Here is a 15,600-nt window from a genome sequence, read left to right as displayed (position 1 = left end):
GTGTTGCCTTGGTGTTGCACTATTGCCTTGGCCTAGCGCACTCCAACCAAACCAAGTTCAAAGGTTTCTGCTACTTCGTGTCTAGAACCAAATTAGTTAGCTTGACATCTGCAGATGCGTGTAATTGAGAAGTAGTATTTTGTCTCACAGTATTTTGGCTTGACTCTTAGTTTTCTAGTTGTGAACTTTGTTGTTTTCGTAACTTGGTTTTGGTTTTTGAGATGAGAGGGAAGGTCGATTTGACTCGAATCCTGGACCTGATCTTTAATCCTACACCGGTTAATGATGCGATGGGAGAAGTTTTTCTTTTGTCATTTTTTCATCAATGCTGGCCCAGTCGAGGCTCGTCCATGCCCAATCCCAATGGACAAAGCTTCGATTTGTCCCTAGCTCTATAATCCACCCGTCTTCCCCAGTCCCTGAAAGCCCTTACGGGAGCTTAGCCCTCTGTAACGACCCTGAATTTTGGTCTGTAAAAAAATTTTGTTAAATATTTGAATTTTATTTGAATTACTTATTTTCTCTTGAGTTGCTATATGATTGCTTGTTAATTTTCGTCGTAGTTAAAATTTTGCTCTCGACTAGAAATCCAACGTGACCAATTTAGTTAATTTCCAACCGACTACTTGGAGGAACCGAGCAACCAACTTACCTAGTTACTAGTGGGACCTTTTGAACCCTTTGGACCTTTTGAACCTTTGCCATTACCCATTGGTCCATAATGGTTAGGGTAATCTTTATCCATTAGACAATAGGCTTCCATTTAAATATTTTGGTAAAGTACAAGATATAGTATTTTAATGGTTTATAAAAACATGTGCAAAGTACATTTATTCTTTGTTTATTGGAGATTCTTCCACCCCTCCATTATCCATTGGTTAATAACCGCAAGGGTAAATTTTGTCCATTGGATAATAAAACTTTTTATTATAAAAGTACATGTAGTCTTTTCAAAATTTTATTTTTATAAAAGGTACTTGTACTCTTTTGTCCAATGGTTATTAACCGCAAGGGAAACTATTATCCATTAGGTAATAACCGTTAGGGAAGTTAGTGACCATTGGATAATAGAGACTTTTGACCAAATAAAGTACCGATGTGACTAGGGAACCTTCCAATAAAGTTGATGTGACTAGTCAAACTTTTCAAACCCTAGAAATTACTTATTTATTTCTTTTTATTAATTTGGTTTTATTCTTTGTCCATTGGACAATAAAAGTTAGGGGAACTATTATCCATTGGATAATAGAAACCCAATTCTTTATATTAAAGGGGTTTTGAGCAAAGTACTTGAATAGACTTTTATAATTATTTTGAAAAGTACTTTTGATTATTTTTCCAATAAAAGTACCCTAGTAACTATTGTCCATTGGACAATGATTGTTAGGGTAATCTTTACCCATTAGACAAAAGCCTTTCCTTTATTTTATTTGGTAAGTACATTTATATATAAGCATGTGTAATAATAAAAAGGACATGTAGTCTTTTTCAAAGACTTAGTTTAATATTTAAAGTACTCTTACCTTATTATCCTTTGGTTATTAACCGTTAGGGATTTTATTATCCATTGGGTAATAGCCTTATACTTTCAACCAAGTACATGAATCTATTAAACTAGTCTTTTTCTTAAAAACCCATGTGATGAAGTATTTTTATTTTAGTACAAAAGTACTTAGTAGCCTTGTAGCCTTTAAAGCCTAATATTCTCCTAAGTACTTTGTTATTATTTTGTATTGGGGTTTTGTACCCAATTGGATTTATTTATTGGGGAGTTGATCTTCCTAGATTACAAAGTACCCTAGTTTATTTATTTTTTGTGGCATGTGCCTAATTGGATTTCTTTATTGGGTATTTGATTTTGAGAATCTTTGTACTTTGTACTTCCTTATTCTTTCTTGTTATATATCTATATATATGTGTGTGTGTGTATGTACTAGGGAGAGAGAGAGAGAGAGAGAGAGAGAGAGAGAGAGAGAGAGAGAGATTGCCGAGAGAGAGAGGGAGAGAGACCCGAGAGAGAGAGAGAGAGAGAGAGAGAGAGAGAGAGAGAGAGAGAGAGAGAGAGAGAGAGAGAGAGAGAGGAAGGAGAGAAGAAGATGGGTTGTACCTTGACTTGACTTTCCTACATCTTTCAAATCCTTGGTGAATCTTCCTTCCTAGCTAAGGAACTAGCCCTCCATTAACCTCCATTGTACTTCTATATTTGTTTAGCACAAAATCTTGTACTCTTGTCTCCAAATCTCCAAACAAATCTTCCATAAATCCCATCCTTGGTACAATCTAGCCATGCAAGCCTACCTTTTAACCTAACCTAGCCATGCAAACCTAGGGTTTAGACTTTGACCTTCCATGAGTGCTTGACAAGTGTCAAAGTGTGAGGTATGGTGAGAGAGAGGGGGGCCGGCCTTGAGAGAGGAGAGGGAGCCAAGATTTTTCCTATAAATAGGACCCCATTCCAAGCATTGAACACACACCTTCACCTAGCAACTTCTCTCTCTAGAATTTCCTTGTTCTTTCTTTGTTCTTCCTTTTGTTCTTCTTGTTCTTGAGTCCTTCTTGAGTTCTTCAAGAAACTCAACTTAGGCCGCCACTAAGCCGCCACTCGACCACCCTCTCGATCCAAAAGTAGTAGTAGTAATAGTCAAGTAGAAGTTTCGAGAGAAACCTTTCTCTTTCGAAGCTACCGGAGGCCTACCGTAGGAAGTTACTCCGCCCGACCACCGACGTACTTTCCGTAGCCGACTACCGCCAAGAAGAACGGTAGATTATCCCTATCTACTACTCCTAATTATATGTAGTTCATCCTTACGTACTTATCGTTTGATTAGAAGTAATCGTATTTTGATCTTTAAGATAGTTATGAACATGCGTATATGAGTTGCTTGTATTACTTGTGGTATGTGATAAAGCATAAGTGATTTCACTCCAAAGACGTCCGTACATGTGGCGTTGTGCTTTGAATAAAGCATAAGTGATACACTCCAAAGGCGTCCGTATATGTGGCGTTATGCTATAAGTAGTGATTGAGCGTGTTAAAGTAATATAGAATTGGATGATCTTGTTAGAAAGATACGTGTCCTACCGCGGAGTCTTTGAATGTAAATGAGACACGAGAACCAAGAATGTAGAAACATGACACATAGGGTGTGATTAATGAAAGGAAATGTTTTCCGAGGAAGGAAATATTTTGAAACAACATAATGACCGGTTTTGGGTGGCATTATGTGAGTTGTGTGCGTGCGTAAAAGAAACATTTGAAAAGGTTGAAATGTTTTGGAAACCGCGATGTGGCCGGACGTGGTAGCCCATCGTGTGGATTTTGAAAACCGCAACGTGGCCGGACTTGGTAGCCCGTTGTGTGTATGAAAACTCGTAATGTGGCCGGACTTGGTAGCCCATTGCGTGGATTGTGAAAACCACAATGTGGCCGGACGTGGTAGCCCATTGTGTGGTGTGTGTTTTGTGTGCGTTCCAATGGGAATCTGGGAAAAGCGGAACCATTGTGAGGTTGTGTGTGTTCCAATGGAGATCCGAAATAGCGGAACCATTGTGAGGTTGTGTGTGTTCCAATGGAGATCCGGAATAGCGGAACCATTGTGAGGTTGTGTGTGTTCCAATGGAGATCCGGAATAGCGGAACCATTGTGAGGTTGTGTGTGTTCCAATGGGAATCCGGGAAAAGCGGAACCATTGTGAGGTTGTGTGTGTTCCAATGGAGATCCGGAATAGCGGAACCATTGTGAGGTTGTGTGTGTTCCAATGGGAATCCGGGAAAAGCGGAACCATTGTGAGGTTGTGTGTGTTCCAATGGAGATCCGAAATAGCGGAACCATTGTGAGGTTGTGTGCGTTTCCATGGGAACCCGGACCGGCGGAACCATGGTGAGGTATGGCTTGGTTATCCGCGGAGAGGAGCCAATGCAATTGTGTGCCAATGGGAACCCGGCGCGGCGGAACCATTGTGAGGATACTCGGGAGACCGGCGCGGCGGAACCGAGGTTGGGTGTGTTAAAAACAAATTTTGGAAACCACAATGTGGCCGGACGTGGTAGCCCATTGTGTGGTGTGTGTTTTGTGTGTGTTCCAATGGGAATCCGGGAAAAGCGGAACCATTGTGAGGTTGTGTGTGTTCCAATGGGAATCCGGGAAAAGCGGAACCATTGTGAGGTTGTGTGTGTTCCAATGGGAATCCGGGAAAAGCGGAACCATTGTGAGGTTGTGTGTGTTCCAATGGAGATCCGGAATAGCGGAACCATTGTGAGGTTGTGTGTGTTGTGTTCCAATGGAGATCCGGAATAGCGGAACCATTGTGAGGTTGTGTGTGTTCCAATGGGAATCCGGAAATAGCGGAACCATTGTGAGGTTGTGTGCGTTCCCATGGGAACCCGGACCGGCGGAACCATGGTGAGGTATGGCTTGGTTATCCGCGGAGAGGAGCCAATGCAATTGTGTGCCAATGGGAACCCGGCGCGGCGGAACCATTGTGAGGATACTCGGGAGACCGGCGCGGCGGAACCGAGGTTGGGTGTGTTAAAAACAAATTTTGGAAACCGCAATGTGGCCGGACGTGGTAGCCCATTGTGTGGAGTGTGTTTTGTGTGTGTTCCAATGGGATCCGGGAAAAACGGAACCATTGTGAGGTTGGGTGTGTAGCTTGGTTATCCGCGGTACGGAGCCAATGCAATATTGTGTGAGTTAAACAAATGATTTTTGAAAGATGAATTGGTATGTGAAAATGTTGACATGGTCTACGATGAGTCACGTAGGAGAAGCCTGGAAATCTTGGACACCAACGATAGATGATTAATGAATGTGGATGTGTAAATGATTAACTGCGTATATATGTATCATGTGGAAATCGATGTGTTATTATTTCCTGTTGTTTTAAGTTATGGGTTAGTGGGTAAGGATTACTCTGCTGAGCTTTGTAGCTCACGGTGTTGCCTTTTTGGTGACCCTGACATATTATATGGGTGGCGACGCCGGTATAATGTGTCAGATTTCGTAGATGATCAGGGTAAGCAGATCACCGTGGAGACTTTTGGAGCTGAGGAGCTGGCTAGGATGGAGAAGAAGGAGGAGCTGTAGATAGGAATCTTAGAACCCCTTCATTTGTGTAAATATTGAACTCTTGTGAGAGTATTTGTTGTAAGAAGAGCCAGACTCTATTTTGAGGTTATCAATAAATTATGACTCTATTTTGAGGTTTTAAATGAAATTGTCTTTTTAACGTACCCAAAATTCGGGGCGTTACACCCTCTTTCTCAACTCTCGATATAGAATAGTTAGGACTACCATGACACACCGGTTTAACACAGAAAAATCTTCTACTTTTCTGCCACGTCACCAGTCTGACACATCGGCATTAGCCGCCTCAGAAGCGGGGGATTCAATGCTTACCAAAGATCCTCCAGATCAGCTTCACGCAACAGACCCAAGGAACTTAAATCAACGTCTCGGCTAAATGACGTCATTCTCCCTGTCCGGGGAGCTGGACCCCAAAGGAATTTAGACAAGAAGCTAACTAATGGCAAGGCGTATCGTATAGCACTTGTTTTCTTATTGATTCCAGGGGCGACGGCGTTCTTGAATGAAGTCTATCCAAACCGAAGACGCACTTCTCAGATCAGGCTAGGCCTCTCCAGCTGAGCTGGGCGCCGGGGCCCTGGATGCGCTAGCGATTGGCACATAGGGGAGTGGTTGCCCGGGTTTCTCGGCCTGGTATACTGCACCTCGCGTTCATGATATCTACATTCAACTATGCCCCGGAGACACGGTCGAAGCACGCCCGCCCAGTGTGCTTCTTTCACGACATGCTCTGGTCCCGGGTGTCTTCCAGTGGTCTTCTAGCCTTAGAAGAAGTCGTGTCCGCCCTGGACATCTGCAACGTCCTCCCACGCCTTTTTTGAATATGGGAAAAACGGAAGGAGCTTAATTCGGTGACTTTCGCGGTCGCCCTCACTGAACCGACTTGAATGTGAACTACGATTCAGATCAAGTCTTACCGAAATCAGTGAATTTAACTTACGCAAAAAAAAAAAAAATACAAACCGACTCCAAATACGAAGAACTCTCGGTCAGTTCATTTTGTGAGTAGTTTTCTTACAGTTCTTTGATAGCTTTTTTTAGGCCCAAGATAGAGGCATCATGAGAATCACGAGCACAGTGCCCCCATGTCCAAGAACCACAGATTACTTGCATATTTCAACCATTTCTAAACTTTTGAATTGCGTGTGTGAATATATATACACACACGCACACCTGAAAACCAAAAAATATGTCAATGAAATCTTCATGAATGGAACTCATGGAATCACTTTGTACGGGCTTCTTGTGTGCCTCTCTTATGCTTTAACAATCCTTATAAAGATTGCCTTTTTTTACTCCTCCCAATTCGGACTAGAAAAATTCAATAAAAAAATAGATTAAAAATATTTGCTGCATCACATCCGCCTCAGGTGCCATTTGAGTGTGCCCCAGGCGCATTTGTGCCAGGGCACATCAACATGTCATGTCAATTTGTTACAGTTGAAATTTTTTATATTCTATGCCAGATTATGTAGGATTTTATGCTAGAAGAATTGCATAATAACACCAGTAAAAGTAATCAAATAGTTAACCAAAACATATTAGAAAAGCCTGTGGGGTTGGCTGAGCCACGTGTAACTGCGCTCTCCCTTATGAATGATACACCTCCTTCTAAACCGGGTTGGATGATGTTATTTCCTCGAAATACAATGATCTCTAAGTCCAAATTTTTACAGTGAAGCAAAACTTTACGAACCGATTATTGCCCAACACTCAAATACTCTGAGAAATATATGATCACGATGTGCAGATAATTGCAGAACCAAACCTTGAAGAAGTTCGAGCAAGTGTTTTGTTTTTCCTTTTGTGTTGTTCTCAAAGAGGAGATGAAGGAGCTATTTAATCTCAAAGTGTTTTCTGTTCCTTTTTCTCCATCCCATATTCCCAGCTATTTGCATACCCATATGTGATTTTTAGAGATTCAATGAGGAATGGGTTGAAATAAGTAGTACTCATTGTTAGAGAATCATTCCCAATGCAGAGAGTGTCTAGAAGTAGAACATGTACGCAGAATATTTTCCTGAATAGAGAATGTTAGGAATCCGTTGTGGCGGCACTCTATAAACATCATAGTTGTAATTGGTGGCAGTAGACTGAATATAGAAAATACAGCCAATCCTTTTCGGTGTTCTCTTTTGGAAATATTCTCAATTTTTGTTGCGTCTGTTGTTTTAGCAAGACACACAAATTTGAATTTGAAAATATTTAAGCCCTACTTTAGGCGAATTTCAATGATGAAATGATTTTTCCTACGCTTTGATGAAGTTTGGATACTCTATGAACACTGTGAAACACTTAATAAAATAAGAAATACCTTGGAATAGTAATTTGATTACCAAATCGAACGGAGAACGTGTTTTAGCCTTAGTGGCTTCAACGATTTTTATAGTTATATTGTTTCTATCCAGTTTTCATGAATGAAACGCAAATATTTGTATGGCTGGATTCTGCCATCTTTTAGTACTTTAAAAACTCTATTTATTGATATAAAATGGATTGTGATCCAATTTAAAATGAGAAACAAACACGCGTTATACCAGAATGAATCATATTTTGACCCATCGAGGGTAAAATGGTCACTTCCCTTGATGTATAAATGATTTTTTATCCAAACTACTTGAGATAGAAAGTAAATTGGACAAGCTTTCTAACGGTTCAAACTACGCGCAAATTGGAGCTCGGGGGTGTCCGGGACAAATCCGCAAAGTTTGAGCAACATTAATGCGTCCCAGGCGCAATCCTTCGCGCCCAGGCGCATTGAAATGCGCCCCGGGCGCATCTTGAACATTGCGCAACATGTCCCAACTTTGCCGACTTGCCCCAGACACTCCCGAACTCCAATTTGGTCGTGGTTTGAACCGTTAGAAAGCTTGTCCAATCTAGTTTCCTACAGAATTTATTTCGATGAAAATAATTTGTACATCAAAATACATGACCATTTTCCCCTCAATTGGTCGGGAAAAAAATTATTTCAATAAAACGCTCGTACTGTTTTCATTTTAAATCGGATTAAGACCAATTATATAACAATAAATAAGGATTTCACTATATTAAAAGATGTTGGAAATGAACAGTTAAAATAATAAAGTTTGATTTATGTAAAGTTGGTCGAAGGTAGAGCGATTCAAAGATCATCAAAGCGACAAAGGCTAAAGTACATTTTTGTACATCCTAAGTTCCATTTAAGGCACCCATCCCCAGTTCTAGGGTACTCGTTCATTAATTCTGTAAGGGTGCCCACGAGATTCATTGAGCTCTCCACACTTCATTAAATAATCAGAAGCCGATTCATCATCAGGATTCACCCAAGGCAAGACTTGTGGTGAGGGTGAGAGATAACCTGAGGGAGTCGAGTTCAGAGGGGTGCTCCTCAAGTGAGTTTTTTGTAATGTTATTGCGTATGATCCTATTATAAGTTTCTCTCCATTCAAGTGAGAGTGTTTGGTTTTGATCATCAACGCAGTACACGACCATGAGACATAGATGATTTGATGTCAACAAGGATTCTGCAAGTTCGGCTCCCTATGTATGTCTAGAGACTTTCCCTAGACGGTTGCTGAAAGAAAGAACTTGAGAAAGTATTTAGCCATGGTCGAACACCTAGCCAGGCTTCTCATTCGAGGCTAATTTAGCCATGGTTGAACACCTAGCTCTCATTATCGAAATATCTTGATCACCTGGCGCTCATTATCGAAATATCTTGATCGTCATGTTTTTAGAGAAGGAAGAAAAAAGAGAGTAGCAAGTCGTTCAACCTTGACCCCTCATAAACAATGGAAAACCTGTAGCTATCTACGGGGCTAATTTAGAGGGTGGGTTTTTATCCTAAGCAATTTGATACTCAATAAACTCAGCAGTTACTACATTGATGTAATTGGGACACACGGATTCACGAAGTGCTCAAAGGCTTCAAACAACCGAGTGGAACAGACGACACAAACCAAGAAGAATGTGCAAAGGCAGCAAAACCCAGTTTGTTATAATGGAGTTTGTTTCCAACATCGCCTAAGCAAAAAAACGAGGGGAGAAAACGCAACTATAAAATAAGCAAGCCAAGAGAAGAGCCTTTCTTGGTCTTCTGGCTAAGATCAAGTGTAGTATCTATTCTTATTAGTTTAATATCTAATATGTGGGCCGTCGGCTCACTCTTTATTAAATTAATTTTTTGACCGGGAGGGTCACCTGCAGTAGATCGCTACTGGCTAGGGCCTCTCATACGTTGCCTTGGTGTTGCACTACTGCCTTGGCCTGGCGCACCACACCCAAACCAAGTTCAAAGGTTTCTGCTATTTCGTGTCTAGAACCAAATCCGTTTAGTTGCTAGGCTAAGGTCTCTTTCCCTATCAGTTTGTTTTGGTGGGTTTGTTCTAAACTCTGTAGTTTTTATAACTTGGTTTTGGTTTTCATGAATTTTGACTTACCCAGGAAAAAAATACAAACCGACCACAAAAAAACAGAAAACTCTCAGTCAGTTCATTTTGTGAGTAGTTTTCTTGTAGTTATGATTTTCAGAACCTCAAAAATACAAAATTTTGATCACTTTTTTAGGTCCAAGATAGAGCTCTATGAAAATCACGAGCACATTGCCCCGAGGTCGAAGAACCACATATTTTTACTTGCATATTTCAACCATTTCTAAACTTTTGAATCATGTATATACCTGCAAATAAAAATATCTGTCAATGAAATCTTCATGGATGGAATTCATGGAATCACTTTGTACGGACTTCTTGTGCCTTTCTTATGCTTTAACAAACCTTATAATGCTTAAAGTATTGCCTTTTTTAGTCCCCTGCCAATTTGGACTAGAAAAACTCAGTAGAACACAAAATAAAAATATTTGTTGCATCACATGAGGCGCAATTCGGGTGCGCCCCAGGCGCATGTAAACTACGCCCCGGCTCATCCACATTTTCTCTCATTTCGTGATTGCGCCTCAGGCGCATTTGTATTGCTCCTTGGGAGCATTCACTTTTTTGTCTTTTGATGTAATGTACCACAGAATTCCATGCCAGCGTGCTCAAAAGAGCAAAATGTTTTAGCTATGAACTCCATAATTCTTGACCAAAAAAAAAAACAAAAACAAAAACTCCAGAGGTCATTGGTTCTTGTGTTTCACTGCTAGACCTTACTTCACCTTGCATTTTGTTAAAGCCATTGTCAACTTCCACAATCTATCTATCAATCTATTTATACTACAGAAATGTAGTTGAAGCCAAAAGCCTCTCAATCCTAAATTCCTAGAAGTTTGAAATTTTTTTTTAACAAAAAAATGAAAGAGAGAAAAAAACGTGGAGAGAGAGAGAGAGAGAGAGAGAGAGAGAGAGAGAGAGAGAGAGAGAGAGAGGAACGTGGAAGGGGGGAGTTAGGAAAAATTATTCTATGCCCAGCAGGAGTCTCGTCACGTGGTACTCCAAATTCATTAAACATGAGACCAAAAAAATATAAACTATATTTTTTATCACTAGCGTTGTACCCGTTAGATACATGGGATCGAACAAAATCAATATTATTTTTTATCCCACGCATTAAACAGGTACAATGTTTGATTTTTTTTTTGTTACAAATTAGTTTGATTTTTTTTTGTTACAAATTAGTTAGATTTAATATTTTTTGAAAAAATTTAATTTGATTTAATATTTGTTCAATGCACGGAATCAAAAAAATTCACATCGATATTTTTTTCTTAAACTATCTTTTCTAGGGTGCCTGCTAAGGGGACAGCACGTGTGTTGGGCCAATCTAGGTGATTCATGCTCGGCAATGGATGGCTCAGATTGCATCTCGATCGAACAGCTCTCGACCATCCATTGTTGTTCTGCTGTTATGCAATATGAGCCGTTTATTACCGAGCATGGACAGCCCAAATTGGCCTAACACGCATGTTGTTCTATAGGGATAGCATGCACCCCAGGTTCCTGTTTGATGCACGGGACAAAATAGTTCTGTGGTTCCGTTACAAAATATTGAGCTCGCACAAAATTTATTTTTTGTCCCATGCATTGAACCGGAACGATGCTAGTATACTGTCTTGAAATGTACGAAGAAACAACATCCCTTCTATCAATTTCACTGAAAACGATTTCTACCTCATCGATCGATACTACCCGTACTAATATACATTTTTAAATTTGAGTTTTAACATTGCATAGTTTGTGAACGAATCCATTGCATAGTTTGAAAGACTGAAAGCATGACAATAAGTTGTAACATCGCATAGTTTGTGAACGAATCATTTATCCTTCACAAAGACAACAGTGTTCAACGAAACAGATTTACCGTCTCACTTGCATTCAAGCAAACTTATCCGAAAAATAGAACTTATTTGAGAAAACGAAAGCCCCAACCCCTACCTATTACTTTGATACAAAAATCATTAATCTACGCTAGCTAGTCAATAAGCACCATAGAATGAACTTAATTGGTTTACAGAAAATTTTCATGAATAGACAATGTTAGGAATCCGTTGTGGTGGCACTAAAGATTGAAGTTGTAATGTGGTGGCAGTAAAATGAAATATAGAATATACTATCAATCCTTTTTGGTGTTCTCGTTTGGAAATATTCTCAATTTTTGTTGTGTTGATAGTTTTAGCAAAACACCCAATTTCGAATTTGAAAAAAATATTTAAGCCCCACTTTGGGCGAATGTCAATGATGAAATGGTTTTTCCTACACTTTGATGAAGTGTGGATACACTATGAACACTGTGAAACACTTGAGCAAAGAAGAAATACCTTAGAATTAGTAATTTCATTACCAAATCAAACGTCAAATGTGTTTTAACCTTAGTGGCCGGCTTCGACGATTTTTGCAGTTGTCTAGTTTCTATCCAGTTTTCAAGAACTAAATGCAAATATTTTTATGGTTGGATTCAGCCATCTTTTAGTACTTTAAAAACACTATTTATTGATATATAATGGGTCATGATCCAATTTAAAGTGAGAAATGTACATGCGTTTTATTGGAATGAATCATATTTTGACCCATTGAGGGTAAAATGGTCACTTCAATTGATGTATAAACGATTTTTTATCCAAACTACTTCGGTTAGAAATTAAATTGGACAAGCTTTCTAATGGTTCAAACCACGCAAAAATTGGAGTTCGGAGGTGTTCGAAGCAAGTCCGCAAAGTTTGACATGTTATTCAGCATTTATGCGCCTCAGGCGCAAGTCCTTTGTGCCGAGGCGCATTTCAATGCGCCCCGGGCGCATCTTGAACATTCCACAACAAGTCCAATTTTGCGGACTTGCCCTAGGCACTCCCGAACTCCAATTTGCTCGTTGTTTGAACCGTTAAAAAGCTTGTCCAATCTACTTTCCTACCGAATTTTTTTTTATTAAAAAAAGTTTGTACATCAAAATCCATGACTATTTTACCCTCAATTGGTTGAAAAACAAATTATTTCAATAAAATGCTCGTATGCTTTCATTTTAAATCGGATTAAGACCAATTACATAATGATAAATAAGGGTTTTTCACAGTATTAAAAGAAGATGGAAATGACAAATTAAAATATTGAAGTTTTATTTTTAAAAAGTTGGTCGAAGGGAGACTGATTCAAAAGATCATTGGAGAGACAAAGGCTAAGGTACGTTTTCGCGCCCATTTACGCATTCTAAGGTCCATTCGATGCACACATCCCTAGTTTTAGGATACTCATTCATTCTATAAGAGTGTCCAAAAGGTTCATTGGGCTCTTCACACTTTATTAAATAATCAGGATTCACCCTAAGGCAAGAGTACTTAGGATGAGGGTGACAGATAGCAGAGGGAGTCGAGCTCAGAGGGGTGAGTTTTTTTGTAATGTTATTGTGTATGATCCAATAATAGTTAAGTTTCTCTTAATTCGTGTGTGAGTATTTGGTTTTGATCCTTGACGCACAACACGAGTCTACTCAAAGAGCTTTAGTACAAGTTTGTTTTGGTAAGTTGCTTTCATTAAGAAAAAAACAAACCGGAAAGCTAGAACCAACTCAATCACATTCTATATATACAGAGACTTTCACTAAGAGAACATAGAGGATTTGATGTCAACAAGGATTCGGCAGGCTAGGCTCTCTATGTATGTGCAGAGACTTTCCCTGGAAAATTATTTTGTTCCTCTCACACCATATGTGGTAGACGGTTGCCCCGGGCGCCTTTTATTTTCTCTCATTTTGTAGGGTGTTTGAATTGCGCGTTGGGAGCATTCAGATTTTCTCTATGGATGTGATTTCATTCCTACATATAACATCCAGTGCCTCATAGATTTCAAGAATTTGAAGGTGCGATTGATTTCCTGAAACAAACCCATGGATCGATCATTGGGCATCAACGCAGCTCCACCTCGGCTTCTTCATCAAATCGTTGTCGTACATACTCTCCGTACTTCTTCAACTCCATCCCACCATTCAACAATAGCTTTGAACTTCACTAAGTATCATGGCCAGCATTTTTAGGTTCCAAATCTAAGAGCCATTTTGCTACATATTTGATCTCCTCATTTTTGTTCCCATGAACTTTACACGCTGCCAATAACGCTCCCAAAATCCTACCACATGGAAAACTCACAAGTTTCAGAATCATACCGAATGCCCATTCCCAGATTGGAAATGGGGAATGTGAGGAGTCCAGGTGCCACATAATGACACCTTGGTCATAACCCTACGAATTGGGGAATATGACATTGAAAGGATTCTGGTGGATCCAGGAAGTTGCACAGAGGTGCTATATTACGATGCATTTAAAAAGTTAAGACTGACACAGGCGGATCTGGTACAGTCAATAACCCCTCCGGTTGGATTTGATGCAGGAGCAATTTGGCCATTAGGCAAAGTAACGTTGCCTGTTAGGCAGGAACAGCAGTGCTACGTACCAACTTCCTAGTGGTAGATATTCCGTCTTCCTATAACGCGATTATAGGAAGAACGTGGTTACACAAAATGAGGGCAGTTTCCTTCACCTACCACCAGATGGTGAAATTTCCTGGGTCTAATGGAGTTGAAAAGATCAGAGGAAACCAAAAGGTTGCCCAGCAGTGCTTGATTTCCATAATCAAGAAAGCACCGAAAGCTAAATAACGTGAGTTTGGCCATTTACGGTTTCCATTTTGATTTCTGATGTGTTTCACTTTCTGTTTTGGCTTCAATCATTATTTGGACAAGAAAAATATGAAGATAAATTGACACAATATATTAGCAGCTTCAACTGTTGGCTACCCGTTCTCTGTATTTTCTTCGTTATTATCAAAGAAGTATCCTATCATTTAACAAAAAAAAAATCTGTTGTAGGTTTTGGGCTGTATAGCTAGATGGCATTTGAGTTTTCATCATGATATCCATATTCATTCACATTATAGGTATTGTGGATTGATTCTTTTTGAGTGTTTGAAGTGAGTTATTACTAATGTGGCATGTGATCTGAAAATGGTGTGAATGAGAGAATCATTTGAGGTTTTTCGCAAAATTCAGAAGATTAAAACAAAAGAAGACAACAAAGAATTAAAATGGGATACCGATTTTCAATGTCATGTTGGTCTCACAGTACCTAAAACCAAAAGGTTGATTAGTGTATGGTCCGTTTTCGGATATCTTGGACGCCTCTTATTAGATTTGGCCACATCGTATTACTACTGGCCACTTGTTTTGACACTTGGCCGCAAGTTTCTGAAAGCATGACTAAGTATACCCATCATCGTGGCCGGAGCGTTGGGCTTCTGATTAGGAATTGGGTTTTGAAGAGGGCCTCTATGACTTAGTACAGTGGACTGAAAAACACAAAAAATGTCCTGCGTAGTAACTGTCCTTGTGACCAGATAAGAGGTGATGGCATAATTTGTGCATGACTAAGGAAAACACAATGCAACTGAAAACACACACACAAAGCTGAATACTCACTGTACCTTTATGCAAGTAAGACCCAGTTATTTTCCTTGGAAAGAACATAACAAGACAGTAAAATTTTTGCACATGGATAAACTCTAGTAGTTTGACAAGAACCTCCAAAGTCCAAAGTCCTCATTCCGATCAATTCATGGACCAGAGCCTGATTTCACACCACCTAGCCAAATTAACCTCAAAAGGAGCATTAAGAGAACTGCAGGAGGCTTAGAGATTTAACCAGGTTTTAGTGTTTCTAAAGTTTAACAATTTAGATGAGGCAATCATATCCTGTAAGGGACAGTGCCAAACATGCTTCCTTCTAAAACTGCAAAATCAGTATTGAATTTCCCTTCCAACTTCCATTTTCTTGCTCAAACTTTTAAGCAACGACACAGATTTGAAGGAAGACTGAAGACATTCATACCTCTAAGGCTTTGTTTATTTCATCTTCAGACTGTTCAGTGCTACTGCCATGTCCAGTGTGGTGCAGTGAAGAAAGCATGTCCCATGAGAAGGAGTTCGACTCAATGTCCTACGTCGCAGCTTTACCAAATCTCTCCCATAAACTGATCTCTGTAGCTTGCTCAGAGGGAAGAGACCTCACCGGATCAGAAATAAAGTCTCCTGTACTGAATGACAATGATAATGAG

The 15,600-nt window shown here is 39.7% G+C and overlaps 1 non-coding gene across 1 annotated transcript; it reads left to right on the top strand.

The window, feature by feature from the left end:
• Positions 1 to 9,148: 9,148 nt before the first annotated feature.
• On the top strand, positions 9,149 to 9,348 carry LOC131308988 (U2 spliceosomal RNA). Its single transcript, XR_009194661.1, has one exon. It is a non-coding gene; the product is annotated as a U2 spliceosomal RNA (small nuclear RNA).
• The last annotated feature ends 6,252 nt before the right edge of the window (positions 9,349 to 15,600 follow it).

This window comes from Rhododendron vialii, chromosome 11a (genome assembly GCF_030253575.1).
Source record: "Rhododendron vialii isolate Sample 1 chromosome 11a, ASM3025357v1".
NCBI classification, from domain to species: domain Eukaryota; kingdom Viridiplantae; phylum Streptophyta; class Magnoliopsida; order Ericales; family Ericaceae; genus Rhododendron; species Rhododendron vialii.
Note: the sequence above shows the minus strand (reverse complement) of the source record. Positions and strands in the feature narration are given on the sequence as shown.